The 20,361-nt window shown below is 34.0% G+C and overlaps 2 protein-coding genes across 5 annotated transcripts in view; both read left to right on the top strand.

Annotated features, from left to right (window-relative positions):
- Positions 1–20,361, top strand: part of LOC136841821 (uncharacterized) — a 628,887-nt gene that overhangs the window by 414,658 nt on the left and 193,868 nt on the right. The gene's annotated exons all lie outside the window — the stretch shown is intronic.
- Positions 1–20,361, top strand: part of LOC136841820 (uncharacterized) — a 154,063-nt gene that overhangs the window by 105,161 nt on the left and 28,541 nt on the right. The window contains exon 2 of one of the 2 annotated variants that reach the window (XM_067109175.1): positions 7,863–7,978. The exons of the other annotated variant lie outside the window; for it this stretch is intronic. The gene's annotated coding sequence lies outside the window, so the exon portion shown is untranslated. The remainder of the gene's footprint in view (positions 1–7,862; positions 7,979–20,361) is intronic. 2 annotated transcript variants of the gene reach the window in all.

The following is a 20,361-nucleotide window of genomic DNA, read 5'->3' on the forward strand; positions in this document are numbered from 1 at the left end:
GATGACGATGATGATGACGACTTTTGTTGAACTGTCAGTTAGGAAAGAAACGGGCGATATCATCTTAACCGGCTTACTCCGAATAGCCTCAGAAAGACGATAACAACCCGGCGGCGGCGACCCGTCCTCCACGCTACACTTTTGATGAATAGGTGTTGGTTAACGAACCTTAGCACCTGATTGTACGTTCGTGTTTGCTTTCAATTACCTGGAGTTTTGGTATTTGCTTTCGATTACGAGACGTTCTCTTCATTTTTATCTTCAGGAATTCTGTCAAGCGGCTTTAAGAAGGGCACTGTCTGCTCTTGAGAACTTTCGCTGCAGCAAGTGGGATTCCACGTGTTCAGGTGCCTGAAGTGTTGCCATTTTTAGGCTAAGCTGAAAGCCTCATTTGCCTCTCAGCTGTTACAGTCTGCTACATACATCATAATCTTTATCCATCTCTTTATCCATCTCTTATTCACACATATATATATATATATATATATATATATATATATATATATATATATATATATATATATATATATATATATATATATATATATATATATATATATATATATATATATATATATATATATATATATATATATATGTGTATATGTGTGTGTGTGTGTGTGTGTGCCAGCGTGCGCGTGCGTTTGTGTTTTTGTGTGTACATATATTCAGGTTGCAATGATATATAATTTTATATATATATATATATATATATATATATATATATATATATATATATATATATATATATATACATATATATATTTATGTATATATATATACACTCGCGTGAGTTAGTTGAATACTAAACATTAACCTTGAGTTATGCGACGCTATCATTCTGTAATCTCTACATCTTGACATCCAGGTTAAAATGCCTTGTAGTTGTGTCGATATGAAATGTTTTAATTCAAGGAAAAGGAAGACATTCAGAGCAAACAAAAGATCAAACCTTTTCTGGAAGTTGAAGTCATTCTTCACCAAAACAGCTATGGAAGGAGTCAAGTCCCTCCACCCTTAGCAGGGTAACCCCGGGTGCTCCTCTCCGCATTTTAAAGAATATCCGCTCTGCCTTCTTTATTGGAACGCGGTTCATATCCATTTCACTCGTTTGTCCTCAAGCTTCATAATTCCTCGTTCCAGTTATGTGGGAGCTCTGTTGCCAGTGATTTACATTTTCTCTTGCCTAAATTCTAAGGAAAATATTAAAAAGAATACATTTTCCATTTTCTGTGTGCACAGCTCTTGAGTATTCGTAGATTGTTATTTCAGGTGTTGCTTTTGTCCTTTTTTTTTTCTTAAGAAAAGAATATATAATTTTTCTTGTGAATGTTATTGATATACTGAAAAAGATGACATTTTATCTGTTCGGAGATATTTATTCAAGTTAGGGACATTTTCTATATCATTTATGTTTCATAAAACTAAAAGTTGAAATAAAAATTAGAATCTTTCCATTTAGCGTTTATGATTAAATTAATTTTCTCAAATGAATTTTCAATTAATTCAAAGGATAATTTTACATCATACGAAGTAATGGAATTATTAATTATTTGAGTCAATGACTTATTAAAGATGCGTATTTTCTTTTTCACTTTATTAAAAAAAGTTCCTTTTCTCTTACATGAATTTGTGAAATAAGTAATTTTTTTCGTCTTTTATCTTAACGTTTCAAGATAGTGCTGGCGCATTAATTATTATTTGACGTTCTTCGTTTCTTTTGCATATAAAGAGTTGACCAAATGCCCATTACGATATATACAAGACAACACACTTTGAGTTTGGCCTGTAATGAAAACACTTCGTTTGTAGCTGTATATTCCTGTTGATGCTTATAATAATACTAGAGTTTCTATAACGTATATGTCTCAAGTAAATCTCTCTCTCTCTCTCTCTCTCTCTCTCTCTCTCTCTCTCTCTCTCTCTCTCTCTCTCTCTCTCTAGAAGGATGAAATGCTTTTTAGCCCCCTTTTGTTCTCTTGGATCCTTGCTTGAAAAGACTCTGCGGGTCTTTTCATACCGTTTTATTCACGAAAGAATACCACTCCTCCCTCCCGCTCTCCCTCCCTCCCTCCTTCTCCTCGCCTTCACCTTCTTCGACCACACTGCACTTGAAGTAATAAAAGAAAAAAAATCCTAAGAGGTTTTTCAGGGAGAAAAATTGCGTCATCGTCAGTGAATGTATTTATAGTTTTTTTTTCTTGTAAAACGTCTTGGTTTCACGGCAGTACCTTGATTATTTGCAGGTATAAAACAGACCTACCGAATGTTATTCTATTTCAGTATAAGTTTTTTCAGTGTTTGTTGATGCTTTCTAAATATTTCAGATGTAAATAAGACATAGAGTTAAATGCGGAAATTCTGGTAAATCTTGCAAAACTCAAGGTCTAATGTAACAAATATTGCATTGTTTTCACCTTTTAAGATAGTATGGGATAATAAAGTCATTTCAGTCATTTTATTCAGGTTATTCTAATTTAACTCTTTTGAAACAGCAATAATACATGCATGTTTGTGTATTTGTCCGTACAGTATTTACATATATATATATAGATATATATATATATATGTGTGTGTGTGTGTGTGTGTGTGTTGTGTGTGTGTGTGCGTATAACTGAATCACGATAATATGGAACGTGATGAATATATATATAAAGACAAAATCCACGAAGGAAAGAGAGACAATGGAGTGCTGCAAGGCCTTTCGACGTTAGTAAAGGATTAACGTCGAAAGTCCTTGCAGCACTTGTTTATATATATATATATATATATATATATATATATATATATATATATATATATATATATATATATATATATATATATATATATATATATATATATATATATATATCAGCAGTTGTCAACTCCCCTTGTATTAAGATAGTTACTACCAAGAAAAACAGGACATTAATCACCGCCACATTCATTCCTTACGTGTTGAATCATGGATGAATTCCCTGTGCGGCAACCTCCCACAATAACGGCACCTTCATATATCAACACAGAAGGTTCCTCGGCAGTGTTTCAAAGACCTTTTGCAGACTGCTCCGTCCACCTCTACCCCACACACCCTTTCTTGCTTCATGGACATTAAGTCCTATTAGCTTTGATACAACTTGCTCTTCATCTGTCCTTCGCTTCCAGGTCCGTATCTCCTTACTCCCAGCACTTCTGAATTATACATTTTATTCATCTAGTCATCATCTTCCATTCTCTCCACAGGGTCAAACCGCCTCAAACAGTTTTATATGTCCCACCTTCCTTAGCCGAGCTGGTGACGTCAGCAATTTAAAAATATCTTTTCTTTTGTTGGTGCGGTTAAGGTTTTTTTTTCTTGTTTCCAGTTAGACTTGATTGAATGTGTGTTTTCTATTTTAAAATCACCCACGACAAGGAGGTCACGTTCTTGTTCAATCTGTTTACTGCTTTGAGTCTCGAAACAAATCATGTTAGGATTTGAAGGAAATTTCACCAAAGGCGGGCATTGTGAATGGCAACAGGGGAACATTTTTGGGGGTTGGGGTTTAAATATTCAGCCTTGCCGAAGTTTTGATATCTCCTAACGATTTTGTTGACTGTTATCTTATTTTGCCCACGGGTGAAAAAACTCATTGACATACTAAGTTTTCTTTTGTGCTTATATCTGTTATTATTGGTAATGGAATGGGACATAATTATCATCATTCTACCTTCATCATTTTATTGACAGTGATTGTTGTCACACAGATATTATATTAACATTGCTTATAACAATGTGTCTGTACTTTCAACAACACTGTGTACAGTTCCTTGAGTAATGTTGTATAGTTGTCATTGTCATCAGTTTTAGTTGAATGATTAATCTAAATATACTGACGTTCTAACAGTCGCGTTCATTTGGTGCCTCGCTCTGCAGGGATAATTTTCAACGCCAAGAAAGGACGTGGAAAGTGTGTTTTCCCTTATAAAAGCCAAACGGACTCCCGGGCAGCAGCTGTTTGCTAGAAAGGCAGTCAGTCGGTCGGAGGCTACACAGCCATGCGATGGCTAGTGATATTATTACGCCTCAGATACAATGACTCAGTATCCCGACGCCTCAGATTGGGTTTCACGGTGTTATTACGCTTTAGATACGCAGACTGGTCAGTAATGGAGATGCTCGTTACCTCTGTGTATGAAGTACGATGAAAGAGGCCGCGTTGTGAGGCCTTCCTGGAAGATGGGAGGGTCGTTAATTGCAGTCTGGGTTACAGTTTACCGTTTAGGGTGGAGATGATGCTCATGACGACGTATTTCTCTCTCTCTCTCTTATGTATATATATATATATATATATATATATATATATATATATTATATATATATATATATATATATATGCATAATATGTGTGTTTGTATGTATGTATGTTATATGTGCATATATATATATGTGTGTGTGTGTTTGTGTATGGATGTATGTATGTATTGCAGGCGCGCAAAATGTGTAGAAGCAAAAATTTAGCATTGGTGAACGGAGGGCTCTTGAGTGTTTTTCGATGGTTTGGTTATGTGGAAAGAATGGAGGACGGTAGATCTGTGAAAAGTGTATCATTCTGTTGTAGTATAGTAAGGATGAGGAGAGGAACACCTAAAAGGCCCCGAATATCGGATAGATGGCATGAAAGAGATACTGGGATGGTGTGAGAGTGCTTACAAGGTAGAGAGGTAAGTGGCTCACTGTGTGCTTAAGTTTGTTCGACGCCCTGGTGGGCAACCTTGTGTGTGTATAGGTTATGAGGCGGTTAATGACGTTTTTACAGGGGTGTTTATCCATTATTTACCAGATAAGGTTTGAATGTTGCAGCGACCGTTGTGTACTTTTCCCTCTGGTCCCACTACCTGTCGTTGGAAACGACGTAATTTAGTGGATATATATATATATATATATATATATATATATATATATATATATATATATATATATATAGTATATGTGTGTGTATAGGATATACAGTATATGTATATATATATATATATATATATATATATATATATATATATATATATATATATATATATTCAGAGGAAGACGGACGAAAACCACAATACAATTGACTAGCAGAAGTGTGAGTATTTAAGGATGGCACAAGTTGTTTTACAAATAACGACTCTAATGTTGTTAAATCTTGAGGGTTGGCAGTATGACCGATGACACTAAAATCTTTGTTCTCAATGTAGGTTTTACATTGTTGTGAATGATTCCTGTTATTGGAGTGCTCTGGGTTCGAGATTCTGCTGCCTGTGCGGAAACTAACTCCCCGATGTGAATCAATGCGCACCTTCAGAAGCCTACTGGTGGATCCCACTTAATTCCCTGAAATACATTCAGGGCAAGTATACTTATAGATGACACCAGAGGACATATAAGGACACAGCTGATCCTTTACTTTAAGCAAAGAGCCAATACTAAGAGGATTTTTGGGAATTAATTTGGCTGATATGACTGGGAAATGCTCATGGATAATTTTCGTAAATCTTTTTTGAAAGGTTGTCATTGATGTATGGGAAGGTTGCAAAAAAATTCAATTTTTGTACCGTTAGGACTAAAGGTCTTCTAGAGAAATGTTTATTTAGTAATAGATTTAAATTTCTATATACTAGCCTGGGTGGAAAACAGTTAACTTTTTTAGCTTAACTTCTTTCTGTGGTGGCTTCTTTCCATTTAGTTCCTTACTGTCTCACCTCCAGGTTGGTTGTGTTTTTATTTTTATTCATTTTGTTCTTACTCTGTAATATTTTAAATGTATTCTAAGACTGTACTTTAATTGTTTTTTTATCTTTTCTTATGCACAGCCCTGAGGATGTAATTCTGTAAATAATTACGAAACGGTGGCTATAAAATAAAAAAGACAGCCTAGTGATGTGTGGTTTTCGTCCGTCTTCCTCTGAATATGTTTCCTGAAGTGTTTCCCTGTGCCCTGTATCACTAATATATATATATATATATATATATATATATATATATATATATATATATATATATATATATATATATATATATATATATATATATATATATATATATATATATATATATATATATATATATATATATATATATATATATATATATATATATATATATATATATATATATTATATATATGTGTGTGTGTGTGTGTGTGTGTGTTTGATTGTTTACTTAATCAACCATTGTATGCTTTCCAAACCTTAGTGATATTTTATTTTTTTTTTTATTCTTCATGACCGTTCTCTTTTTTCCATCAAACATTGCATTTGTTTGTTTTTTCTTTCCTTATTTCATGGACTTTTTAAGTCTCCAAAAATCACCCACTTTCATTCTGTATTTTTCTGTAACATATGCCCAATGCAATTAGTATTTTTTCCCTAACAATCTGTTGTGAAATTCGTGATTCCTCTCTCTCTCTCTCTCTCTCTCTCTCTCTCTCTCTCTCTCTCTCTCTCTCTCTCTCTCTCTCAATTACTGCAGCATTCCAATTAGTGGCGCTCTTAGTTGTAATGTCAGATAATCTTTAATCAGCCAGTCAAATTCTGTCCTTACTAAATGTTCTGGTATCCTACATCAGGCCCAAATATAGTAGTTTTGTGATTGCTTTGGCTTCTGCAGAATTTATTTATTTTATTTTTATCTTAAAGCAAGTGAGAAAGTAAAGTGTATTGTGTTTTGATACATACACTTTATGTATATTTTATGAATTTGGTCACATACATCGTCAATATATACATATGTATATATATATATATATATATATATATATATATATATATATATATATATATATATATATATATATATATATATATATATATACTCTATATATAAAGAGAGAGAGTGCTTTTATGAGATGTTGTAAACGCGCTTACATATCTTTGCTCGAAATTAGTGTTTGGACACGCATACATACGAATTAATAAAAGTTTTTACATGAGTTGAAAGACACAATGTCCTTTGTACCCCCTTATCCACTGGCTTAGTAATTCTGCGCCTTTGCAGAAATGCCCACATTATCAACTTCTTATTCTTTACTGAAAATCTTCATCATCAGGACGTCCATACTAAGCACATTATCTGTATGACTGACTTTTTTCTACCATTTGATCTCTCACTATGCGGATATTAATTCCATTAACTGACAGTTACTATTTGTGTGTATGTATACATATATGCATAGCCTTTTATTCTCGGCGCGTCTCCATTTCCCTATACATGTCGATCAATCTTTTCGTCTAAACTTAGGCCGACCTTTGGTCACATCTTTGTCGACTTATTTTTTAGTAGCCTTCTCAACCTGGAATATATTTACTTTAAATATATTTCAAAGGCGATTTATGACCTAATTTCAGTGCCCTCTGTCTCTCCTTTAAGCACACAAAGGAACTATATTTGATACAATGAAGTCCTTATTCTTAAGTTTATGTAAATATGATGAAATGTCACTAGATGACATTCATTCCACATAAGTTTTGATGCAATGAGGATAACCTACGAGCGCTTTCAATGTTTTAGACAATTCTAAATGGTATTTGTTTAGAGACACAGGAGTGTATCTATTCCAAGTCTACATTCAAAAGTACAATAATGTTGTTGGTTCCCACTGGAATTTTTCCCACTTGAAAATGGAACTTTATTTATTATGAGTATTAATTTAATCTGCAATTGTGTATGTATCGTCAATTAAGTTGTTTTTATACATAACATAGTAAAGTAATAATAACTCCTCGCTTTAGGTTAATAAATGCCATAACTAGATCGATAAGTTTGAAGTAAGTCTCAAATAAAACATCTATCTTTCTACAGGAACTAAGTTAGACTTCTTATGAATAATATTTATGATTGTTTTATCTTATATTCATTTCAGAATCATGTCTTCAGTAGAAAGTTGAATAGCGATTCATAAGTCTGAGCAACAAAAACTAACAAAATCAGGACATTTGGTTCCTGGTGTCACTTACATAGCAACATACACTTTCGTGAGTTAGTATCCGAGATCAGGTAACGCATTTGATTCTACTTTTGCTCGTTTCCTTTTGCTTGAGGTTTTCATTCACTTCATACTGAAAAAAAAGGACTCTTTTCCAAGCAACTTTTCCTACTGCGTGTCTCCAGTGGCGTGTCACGTCCTTGCAGCACTGACAGGGGGAGCTATGTGACAACCCCAGTATTCGACATTTACTGCTGTCAAATTGTATCGTGATTTTTTTTTTTTACCTCTTGTGCTTTGAAAAAGAAAGGACCAAAATTCTCAAGTTAAACATCAGCCTCCTGGTTTGCGTGAATGCTTTGAGTGTTGTGTATGGAGGAAAGATTATGGAAATTATTTCCCACTGTTCCAGCACCAGCTACTGTTGTCTTAGATTAACTGAGAGGAGAGAAAGTTGAGAGCCGTAGAAAAAAGTGGACTGTGACGTTTACGTTTGGAAATAACGATTCTTCTCTCCATTTCTGTACTCTAAGACATTCATGCAAGGCGGGAGACAGCTGTGAACAATTCGAATTGAGGTCCAGTGATTTTTAATGCTTCTGATGAACCACGTTATGGATTTTTTTTTCTTTACCGAAGCTTAACTGTCACCTTTTATTATTGCTATTTTGCCTCATCATAATCTATTTGGAGCTTTCGCCCATTTCGTTCGCACCATTAGTATTGCATTTTAAGATTATGACTACTTCCATTACGATTTTTGTCATTCAACTTGTTATTACTTTTCCAAACGATAATTGATTATGTTTTTACATTCCTTGCCTTCTCACCTGTAATTATTTTATGGATTGCCTTCAAGAGACAGGAGCACAAGTGTGTTCAAATGTTACCAGTAACATCCAGTTTTAGTTTGTTTGCACCTTTGTTGGCTATTAATACTCTTATTGCAGTATCATTATTTAATTATTATTAATTATTACTACTGCCAGTACGTCTTCTAAACCACATTATCATTATTTATCTGTTTGTATTCAAACGTCGTGTTTTGGTGCATGAACATTTTTGATCCACCTATTGACCTATATTCGAGATTCCAAGACTCGTTTGATATTTCTCATTAGTGAATTTAACTCTCTGAATATATGAGTTATATTTTCGATTGTTCTACATGCATGCGAGTGTACGTGCCTTTTTCAGAGAATGATTCACTTTACCTACTGTATATTTCTGTGTACATACCTGTTTGCGAAACTGCTATGCATGTGGCATTTTGCCTCAGTGATTTCTATATCCTCAAGAATTTTTCTCCCTGCCAATTATCAGTGCCATTATTGGGAGAGTAATTTTGAATGTAAACGGTAATTATAATTTTTTTTTCAATTTTATCCCTGATTCGTTACAGATTCTTAATTACGAAGTAGGTTTGCATGGAAAGCTATGTGATGCATGGGAGAAAGTGTAAGTGAATCGACCCCATGCAGATGAAGATCCTGTGTGGCTGCGTGAAACAGCCATAAAATGTGGAATTCTCCAGCGAGGGGACTTGATCGTTGCTCTCGAAGTTATAGGGTGAATGTAACGATGAATGTGGTCATATATTTCTCGGGAGACACCCACTCTCAGACAGCGGCAGGGAAAATAGACTTCCCTTCATGTAGTTCGTTTAAATAAATTGCTGTGACGTATCTCGTTTAGCTTCTTTAGAATTTATTTTCAGATGTGGGTGAACAGAATCGTTGATAAGTTACATGACATTGAAATTTTCTTTTCTTAGGGTACATTGCAATGGGAGTCAAGAATCACTTATTTGTCTTGGAATGAGCATTGTGTGTGATTAGGCTGAAGTGTGATTTGCAGTATGTATATAATGACAGACATTGTTATTAATACTGTTTGTTATTGTTGTATTCATAGTGTCAGAAATGACGGTAAAATCAGAGCGATTTGAGATTAAAAAGACCCTACCCGAGGGATATTTTACACCGTCCCGAAGCTTGGACCAAAGTACCTACGGTTAGGAGCCAGGGCTGGACGACGGCAAGTCTAGACGTGGAGTTTATTCCCCGTCGGTCATCTGTTTCACAAAAAAAATCATACACACACAGATATATATATATATATATATATATATATATATATATATATATATATATATATATATATATATATATATATATATATATATATATATATATATTTTTACATAATAGCCATTATGAAGGAGAGGAGGAGGTGGACCATTGAAAAGAGGTAGAATTAGTGAAACCTTATATAAATTTCGAGACTTCCTCTGGTTCCAAACATATGTCCGTATCGTCTCTCACTTGGTAATAACGTTTTCTCTAATTAATCTACCATCATGAGTTTCCTAGTGACCCCAGTTTGGATAAACAAATAAATTGACTGCCAGTGTTAGGGTCCCTGTATATGTTTTGTCATTTTATTGCAATTGCATTGCATCCTAAGTGAGACCCTGTTGGCACTCGAAATTCATGTGTTATACGTTGCCTTAATATGCATTTACACGATGCCCTAAAATATTCTTGTTCTAAACGTTGCTGCCAATTTCTTTGTGTGGAAACGCGCGCGGACACACACACTAAATGTATTACTCGCTAACGTTATCATATTTAAGAAATAACGTTTGCAATGTAAAATTTGTAACGTGAGGCTGTTACACGCACATGATTATTGAATTTTTAGCGTCCTTCTACAGTCTTTATTACAGCTATTTTAACTGGAATAACACACTGTTCCAGCGTAATTGGATTGGTGTAATTAATGCATTCGTTCGCCTGCTTTTTGGAATGGTTCATATTCACGTGAAGTTAATTTTCATGATCAGAATTGGCCAATAAGCTCCCTTTTATATTGGTCTTTTTCATCGAATGGTCAATCAGAAATTTGGGAACAGCCATTTAATTCCTTATTCAAAAATGCATGATTTTAGGCGGAATGGTAGGGGACCATTCAGTTCGTTATTGTAATGTTACTACTGTTCGCGTGGGATGTACAGTACTCCCATTTGATTATGCCGGAAATTTATTGAAGTCTTCATCTATATTTCTATGATTGCAGGCTACCTTCTCTCTCTCTCTCTCTCTCTCTCTCTGCGTGTTGAAAGGAAGGGTTTCTCTCTCTCTCTCTCTTCGCATCAAGAATTTATGCATTAAATAGAGAATATTTTGTTATTTAACTCTCAAGTCCCGAAAAGAGGGCATAGTTATTTGTATGAATACAGAAATATGGCAAAAAGGAAAAAGAAAAAAATACGTTTGTCATACGGAAGACTCTGTTTCCTAAGAAGAGCATTCACTTCTACCTCCGATACAGTAATTAACTCCGATCTATATTGAATTTCAGACGAACAGCTTGTTAGGTCTCGAACTAAATTAATTTAATAACTTTCATATTGTTTGCTCATTTTTCATTCAAGAATAAGACTTTCTTGAGAGCATTAAGTTTTACTCGTGATACAGTAATTAACCCCGACCTGTATTGAATTTCAGTCGAACATCTCGTTCAGTCTCAAACTAAGTTAATTTAATAGCTCATATTATTTGATCATTCAAGAATACTTTTAATCTTAATTGCAATTCGAGAAGGAGCTAATGTACACACACACACACACACACACACACACACACACACACACACATATATATATATATATATATATATATATATATATATATATATATATATATATATATATATATATATATATATATATATATATATATATATATATATATATATATATGAGAGAGAGAGAGAGAGAATAATGGTTCACAAAAACCAGTAGTTATCTGTCCCTTTCTTTATATTTTTCCAAAATATTATGGATGATATTTGGTTATTAGGTAATACTTTTTTTTATCAAGTGATCCCAGCAAGATTGCTATGTTTTATCCCAGATTTTGCTGCGTTGAATTTTATTTTTACAGAATTGTATCATATTTCGCATATTCTCTGTGTTTGCTCTTCTCTTTTATCACATATGGGCAATTTACGGAAGCTATTTGCGAAAAGGAGTTGATGTTTGAATAGTAATGAAAATAATCTGTTTTATTTATTTATTTATATATTTTTTTATCTCTTTTTTAATAAGTGGGATCTCTTCTTTCTGTATTTCACTTTACTTCCTCTTACTTCTTCCTAATGAACATCATATTCTTTGCAAGTCAGTGGCCCCCGTGGACTTGTTCAATATGAATAGGGTTCATATACTGAATAATAATAATAATAATAATAATAATAATAATAATAATAATAATAATAATAATAATAATATCAGTCATTTGTATCGTTTCAGTCGAGGAGAGAACTTCAGAGAGAATGACTTAACATTATTTGTGAAATTGTGAATTCGGTCACAGCATTTTTGGATACCTACGCGCCTGGTTAGCAGTTGGGTAATGGTAACCAGGCACGTAGCTATCCAAATTTGTGCATGAAATTGCTTTGCGATGACGTCATACCAACACGCTTTTGGACTACAATTTTCTCTCATCGGGGCGCTACCAAGGACGTAGCATACATAAACACAACGGTATTAGGCGATGTATTTAGGCCATCGATTAGGTTCTTGAATAATGAAAGTTCCCAGAACCGTTAATCATCTAAGGCACCGCAAAGACGCCAAAAAGAAAAAAAAAAAATACAACTCTTGGTGGTGTATAGATTAAACCGAAAAGAGGAATTCTGCAGGGTGACTATGTATTAGTTTCGTAATTCTTCTTTTTTGGTTCAGAGGTTTTTAGGAATATATTTGATCAGCATTTATGGAACAGGATTTCCCTGCTACGTCAAAGATTCCTTAAGATTTATTATTATTATTATTATTATTATTATTATTATTATTATTATTATTATTATTATTATTATTATTATTATTATTAATTATTATTATTATTATATTATTATTATTATTATTATTATTAACCGAATCATCCGAGTCACACTCTCGTTGGGGTTCCCCGAAGGCTCTCCTTTTAAATTGAGAATTGAAAGCGGAAATAGTTAAAGAAGTTGGACAACCAAATAAGAGGAGACAAGAGAGAATCGATGATAAGCAAAAGGCAGAAAGTCACAGGGCGAACAGTAGGCAAGTTTTTGCAATATAGCATTTTCTGATTGTACTCTGGATAATCTTAAGGGAGATGAATCGTAGAAAGGCAGTTTTACTCTCTCTCTCTCTCTCTCTCTCTCTCTCTCTCTCTCTCTCTCTCTCTCTTATTTTTACAAGTCCACTTCTTGAAAAAGGGAAGTTAACTAGGAAAAACGGGAGTATGGAGAGGAATTAAAAAGCTTACCTCATCTTATTATTGTTCATGAGAACATCATTTGCCAACCTTGGTTTCTGCGTCTTTGTGTCCGCCTGTGACTAACATATCCAACTTCGGGACACAAAGACACTTCACAGCGGAGAGAAATGTGTATATGTAAGAGACAGAATCATCTCTTTACCTTGTGTCATAAGACTTGTCCGCTGACACTTTCAACATTCCACGACCATGTTCAGAATTCTCAACTTTGCGGAAAGAAACGGTGGCGAAGTTATAAGCGTATTACAAAGTTGCCTTTATTTCATCATGTTACCTCTCTCTCTCTCTCTCTCTCTCTCTCTCTCTCTCTCTCTCTCTCACACACACACACACACACACACACACACACACTTCAAATAAATTGCGAGTTTTCGCAATAAAAGCATTATCTTCATTTTGGTGTTTTTCTTCATACTATAGCTTTTAACTTTAATTTTTTTTTAAGAAGCATATGCAAATTTTCATTACTATACTCACATTATATTGTAATTCCCCCATGGCGTAAGTTATTCCCAACGCTTATTATTGAATAATAAGGGTTATATTTTGGCTTAATATCTCCGAAAAGGTTAAGCCAAAATATCACACTTATTGTGCAGTTCACTATACCCTGGTAACTTACCCCTAAGGAGAATTATAATTGCCCGTAGGTGTAGGTTATTCCCAAGGTCTAATGAGCTTGATATTGAAAGATATTTTTGTCTGCTTCTGCCAGAGATTTATCTCTTTTTGACAGAATGGTTCATGGTGGAAGTTTTCTGTCTCTTAACATTAGCAGTTATGACTTGGACCATCGACGGATGGTCTCTTGTCGGTTTTTCATAATTTGTATTTTAACAGAGATCTTTCAGATTCACAATTGATCCCTGATCCTCTTTTCCTTCCGAGAGCAACCAGATTGTGCCTCGATGTCGAACTTCTCAGTTCCAGTTCCAGAGGTCCTTTATTCCTCACACCGTTGGACTGTGTAAGTCTCCCTGAGGATGTCGTGCAATGGGAATTTCAGCAGTTCAAGCGAAGATGCAGAGAATTACTACCATAAACCTTTTCTCCGTGCATTGTAATAAGTTACATTTTTATCTGCTTATTTAGCAATTTGTTAATAAAAAATAATCTTTTCTCTCTGCATTTTCTATTAACTTCTGTCACCTCTTTCAAATAAACGCCATAATCTCTGGAAACTTAAATTTCAAGTCAGTGGCCTCTATGGGCTTGTTCCATGTGGTCGGGATTCATCTTGTGAATAATAATAATAATAATAATAATAATAATATGGGTTATGGGTGTATAAAAAAATTTAGGTACACATACACACACACGCTCGCCTGTAACTCGCTGTCACTGGTGCGTGATGATTACTGCAGTCGGAGGAAGAAAGAAATTGAAGGAGGCATCAAGAACGAAACCACCTGTTGTCGTCGAATCTCTCTCTCTCTCTCTCTCTCTCTCTCTCTCTCTCTCTCTCTCTCTCTCTCTCTCTCACCTGTTGACTGTTGATTTACTCATTCTTCGCAAACACGTAAACAACCCTAATACACTTAAATCTTTTTTCTTTTCGTATGGTTGATCTCTTGTCATGAAATAGTCTGTATGTTGAACATAATTTTTAACTATTTTAAATTTTCACCCAATCATTTAAGTTTCCGCAGAAACTACAGATGATATTAATTCTCTCCTATGCGAAAAATTTTTGTATATGTAAAGTATTATTCTTGTTAGTAAGATAATACCCTTCATTAGATATTTGTGTATATGTTAGTTATAGTAGCCTATGTTGTACGTACGGATAAGGCTAGCTATAGTAATGAGCTAATATGAATTTCACTTACTTGATATCAAAATAAATTAACATAATACCAAACATCGAATAAAAACCAGTTAGTATGCGTCGCGTCCATGGTTGGTTTTCTAAGAATTTTAATATTTTACGTTTTTACTCTAACGGTTTAAAATTTTATATACATTTTTCTTTTCATCTTCTTCAATACGATTCTTCTTCCCGCACCCACCCCCACCCCCACCCTCCTTCCCCCGTAGCTTTGTCGCAGAAAGGGATATTGATTCTGTTTGAGAAATATTGCCAAAAATAGCTGCCGCCGTATCACCAGCCGTCTCCTTATTCAGTCGATTCAATATGCAAATATATCCTCTCTCTCTCTCTCCTCTCTCTCTCTCTCTCTCTCTCTCTCTCTCTCTCTCTCATCATTATGAGTGTAGCATTTTATAGCATTTGCTAATATTCTTATCTCATTATTACTATATGCACAGCATTTTAACTCTCTCCCGCTGTCATAATTCTTATCGCAATTGCTGTATGGGTAACTTTTATAAATTCTCTTCTTGTTGTACACGATTTGTTTTAAACGCTTTTTCTCGTGATGACCACATAAAAGGTATATGCATGTTAAAATGAAAGGTCTACTGTGCATTGTTTGAACAAAACTGACAGTAAACTCCCAGTTTCTGGCAAGCATCAGACATTTGATCATTTATTCCAGAAATATTCAGCGTACCAGTTCTCAGTTTGTTAGTCAGTTCTTTCTTTTCGAGTTTAGAAATTTAGAATTATCCGTAGATTCACGAGATATTTTGATGTAACTTAACTGAAAACATCAAAGCAGCACAATTGACATTTGAAAGTACATCAGCGCCTGTACCCAGTAATCGAGCCACATGTGAATAGGTACCAGCGTCAGGTGGATTCAAAAGGAAAGGCACAGGCCTAGCAACCCAATCCAGAAATACATTAATGAGCTTCGGAATGTGAATTCCTAGTGCAACCCCCTTTCAGGGCAAAAAGACTTGTCATCGTCATTATTATTATTATTATTATTATTATTATTATTATTATTATTATTATTATTATTATTATTATTATTATTATTATTCAGAAGATGAACTCAATTCATATGGAACAAGCCCACCAAAGGAGCCATTGACTTGAAATTCAAGCTTCCTAAGAATATGGTGTTCATTCGGAAGAAGTAACAGAAGGTAATGAGAAAGACAGAAAGAAGAGATCTTTTACTAAAGAGAAAAAATAAATTAACATCAATAAATCAATAGAAAAAATGTAAGCAAATTATCAAAATTCAAGAATTGTATTAGGATAGCAATGCATTGCATCTTTCCTTGAACTTCTGAAGTTTTAGTTGCACGACATCCTCAGGGAGGCTGTTCCACAGTCCAACGGTGTGAGAATTAAAGGACCTCAGGAACTGATTATCGCTTCCAACGCAGCTTGAAGGAAAGCGTTTGAATGAAATTCCAGCACGTATGTCAGTCCTGTCCTCACACTACTATAAAAATCTTCAAGCGTCTCCAGCCTCGCATCCTAAAAGTCTCGTGCAAGAAAGGTCTGTTTATTCCACAGGAGCTCAGCTGACAAAATCATGTCTTATTCTCCCCAGTTTAATGAGCACTTGTCCAATATCGTCTATATTACAATTAGATCATTATCTCGTATGTTGGAATAAAGTTTATGTACTGTAAGTATCCGTATAAATATATATATATATATATATATATATATATATATATATATATATATGTGTATGTGTGTGTGTGTGTATTTATATATTTATATACATATAGGTAGATACACACATGTATATGTGTGTGTGTGTGTGTATAATATATAATTTTATATACATATAGGTAGATACATACATATATATATATGTGTGTGTGTTTATAATCACTCTCACATATAATTTTATATTAGTTCTTCCCATGTATATGTTTGTGATTATAATCACTCTATATATATTTATATCATTTATATATGATATATATATATATATATATATATATGTGTGTGTGTGTGTGTGTGTGTGTGTGTGTGTGTGTGTGTACGTGTGTACATAAGAGTAAGATCACAGGGCTAGATATAAGGTCTTTGGCGTTAATCGATACACTTTAGTATTCCTGGAATCATTCCAGCATTAGCGCGGCGCCGAAATACCTCCTGTCCAACAGCAACAAAAGCAAGAAGAGGAAAGGCTTGATAAATGCGCTGTCAATCATGAACGTATTCCATCTTCCAACGAAGAAGTTGGAAGATCGAAGGAAGGGAATCAATTTCATCTTTTTTCCTTTTTTTCTTTCTCTCTCTAATCTATGATAAACGACCCATTCATCAAAATGGAAGACCGACGAAATTATATGATGGCTGTGAATCACTGTAAATTATTGCATCGGACAAAGGAGAAATGTGATCGTCCTTTCGAAATCGCCCTCTCTCCGATTTCGTCAGGGCTGTTCCTTCACATGTTAGAAGACCCTCTCTTATTGATTTCTGCCTTATAGATCGATTGTGTTCTGCCACGTTCTTCAGCCTTTACAGTACACGATGTTATGTAATAAGGAATCCCGGAGCAGAGTCGCTGTAATACAGTACTGTTGTGGTAATGTTTACGATAATTGTTTCTATCATAAAAATTACAAATATCATAGAAGCATATAACTGCATGAACATTCATGCTTGCAAAGTCTGTGCTCTTGGGTTTTTATAATTGGAGCCTACGTTTAAATATACTTATATATGTATTGGAGATACTTATTTCCAAAGTCATTCATACTTGTATTTTTGTCCTGTAATTCATTTACTAATATGGCAGGTTACCCCATAGGGGGTAGGGCCATCAATGCACCTCACGCGGTGCACTATAGTCATTACTTAAGGTTCTTGGTGGAGTCCCTTCGACCCCTAGTGCAATCCCTTTTATTCCTTTCACTGTACTTCCGTTCTTATTATCTTTCTTCCAGTTTACTTTCCTCACCCTCCTAACAGTTGTTTCTTAGTGCAACTGTTAGTTCTTCCTCATGTTACGCCTTTAAAACCTCCTTTACTCTCAATATTCTTTTCAGCGCTGAATGAATCATAGGTCCCAGCGCTTGGTCAATGGCTTAAACTTTAGATTCCAGTTCCAATTTTTGTTATTATAATTATGATCACCACTATTATAATGATGATGATATTGTACTTATTGCTTGAAGAATCGCAAAGTTTTGAAACTGAAAGAGGCAGTATTGAATGCCGTCCTATGCAGCTGTTATTCTTCTTCTTTATATTACTGTTGTTACTACATTCGTTTTTGTAGAGGGGTTATTATTATATTGGGGGAAACGGAGGATCGGAGGACTGGAAATGATTACTTAATATCATTAAGCATTAAAGAGACAAAAGGGTTATAACAGTAAAGATGGTTTTCATCTGAGGGAGGTTGGCTACCAAAGAAGACAGGATTAAAGTCGCTGTCAAGTTTATTCTCTTCTAATTGATGATCCAAGAGTAAATCAGTGATATGGAATGCGTTATATGTACTCATTAATAGACATATAACCGTTTCATGTACTACCCAAAACGGTTGAATGTGTGTATATATACATACATATATATGTGTGTGTATATATATTGTTTGTATTTTTGTTCGTGCAAGTGGATATCTATGTAAATCAGTAAATAAAAGTTTATACATCGAAAGTAATATTAGGTGCAATAGTGATGCATGGCGCCTTGAAATGTTATCCCAGTCTACCATGAATTTGTTAGAATCGACATTGTTAATACTGGCGAGAAAATCCTAAAACTATCTATTGAAGCTAGGTTTCTCATCATCGTTTGAATGCTAATTAATGCTGCTTACTTCATGTGAAAAGTATATCATGGATCCATTGGAGAAACAAATCCACAGTTATGAATGGGTACATATATTTAAATATATTGTATGTATATATATATATATATATATATATATATATATATATATATATATATATATATATATATATATATATATATATATATATATATATATATATTATTTATATATATATATATATATATATATATATGTATGTATGTATGTATGTATGTATGTTTGTATATATACATACAATATTTTAAATATATGCACCCCTACATAACTGTGGATTTGTTTCTCCATTTCAAGGCTCATGCTACTATGAGTGTTATTTAATTTATGGATTCATTACGAGAAGCGTAGCCTTCATAACCGGTTTGTTCCGTTGAAGTATCATCAATATACGACAGTGATGATAACTCAAGAGTGTCGTGGCCATAAGCTGGAGTCCTTATCTTTTCGTAGGCAGACGATAAGAGGATACCATAAATAACTTCAGAAAATCAAATAGCTGCGACCATGGCCCTTTCATTATATTGCAGACGTTACAAGCACAAGTCTTCCTCATAAGGGAATACTTTTCACTTTTCAGTGTTGATAGGGAATAATTCTCTGAAAATCCTCTTCAACCGGAACTCACTCCACTCTGCATCCCTCAGGAAATTGTTGCTCATCCTGTGTATTAAGGTTGCCTCAGGTAAGGAAGGGTCTTGAGTTAACAGGGTTAACAAGGTACCTGGTCTCTCTCTCTCTCTCTCTCTCTCTCTCTCTCTCTCTCTCTCTCTCTCTCTCTCTCTCTCATAGCCTCGTAGACAGTGTTACTGCTGGCGATACTTGACGCCTCAGGTGTCTTGTTTGTTCATTTTTTTCTGGAAGAATGTGTCATTGTTTAAGTACATTGGTTTTGAGTTTCAATGTTTAGTTTAAAGCCATTCTGCTCCGTCCCAGTAACACTGGTAACCACCTCTCTTTATGGAACCCCTGTGCGGAAAACTTCCACAATATCCTGCGTTCCGTGTGCCTACGCAGTTGTCAACCTCTTCAGATATGGTTAAAGTGTATATGTATATATATATATATATATATATATATATATATATATATATATATATATATATGTGTATGTGTATATATATATATATATTATATATATATATATATATATGTGTGTGTGTATATATATATAAATATATATATATATATATATATATATATATATATATATGTATGTATATATATATATATTATATTTGTGTATTTATATTTATATACACATGTACACATATATATATATATACACACATATATATATATATATATATATATATATATATATATATATATATATATATATAAATTCACAATGAAAATAAGTACTATATATGTACTAGGCGAATGACGACAGTCATCCCGTAACAGGGGTTTCAGGAAAACCGATTTTAGATTTTAACTTGTTATTCCTGA

This window comes from Macrobrachium rosenbergii, chromosome 9, assembly GCF_040412425.1.
Source record: "Macrobrachium rosenbergii isolate ZJJX-2024 chromosome 9, ASM4041242v1, whole genome shotgun sequence".
NCBI classification, from domain to species: domain Eukaryota; kingdom Metazoa; phylum Arthropoda; class Malacostraca; order Decapoda; family Palaemonidae; genus Macrobrachium; species Macrobrachium rosenbergii.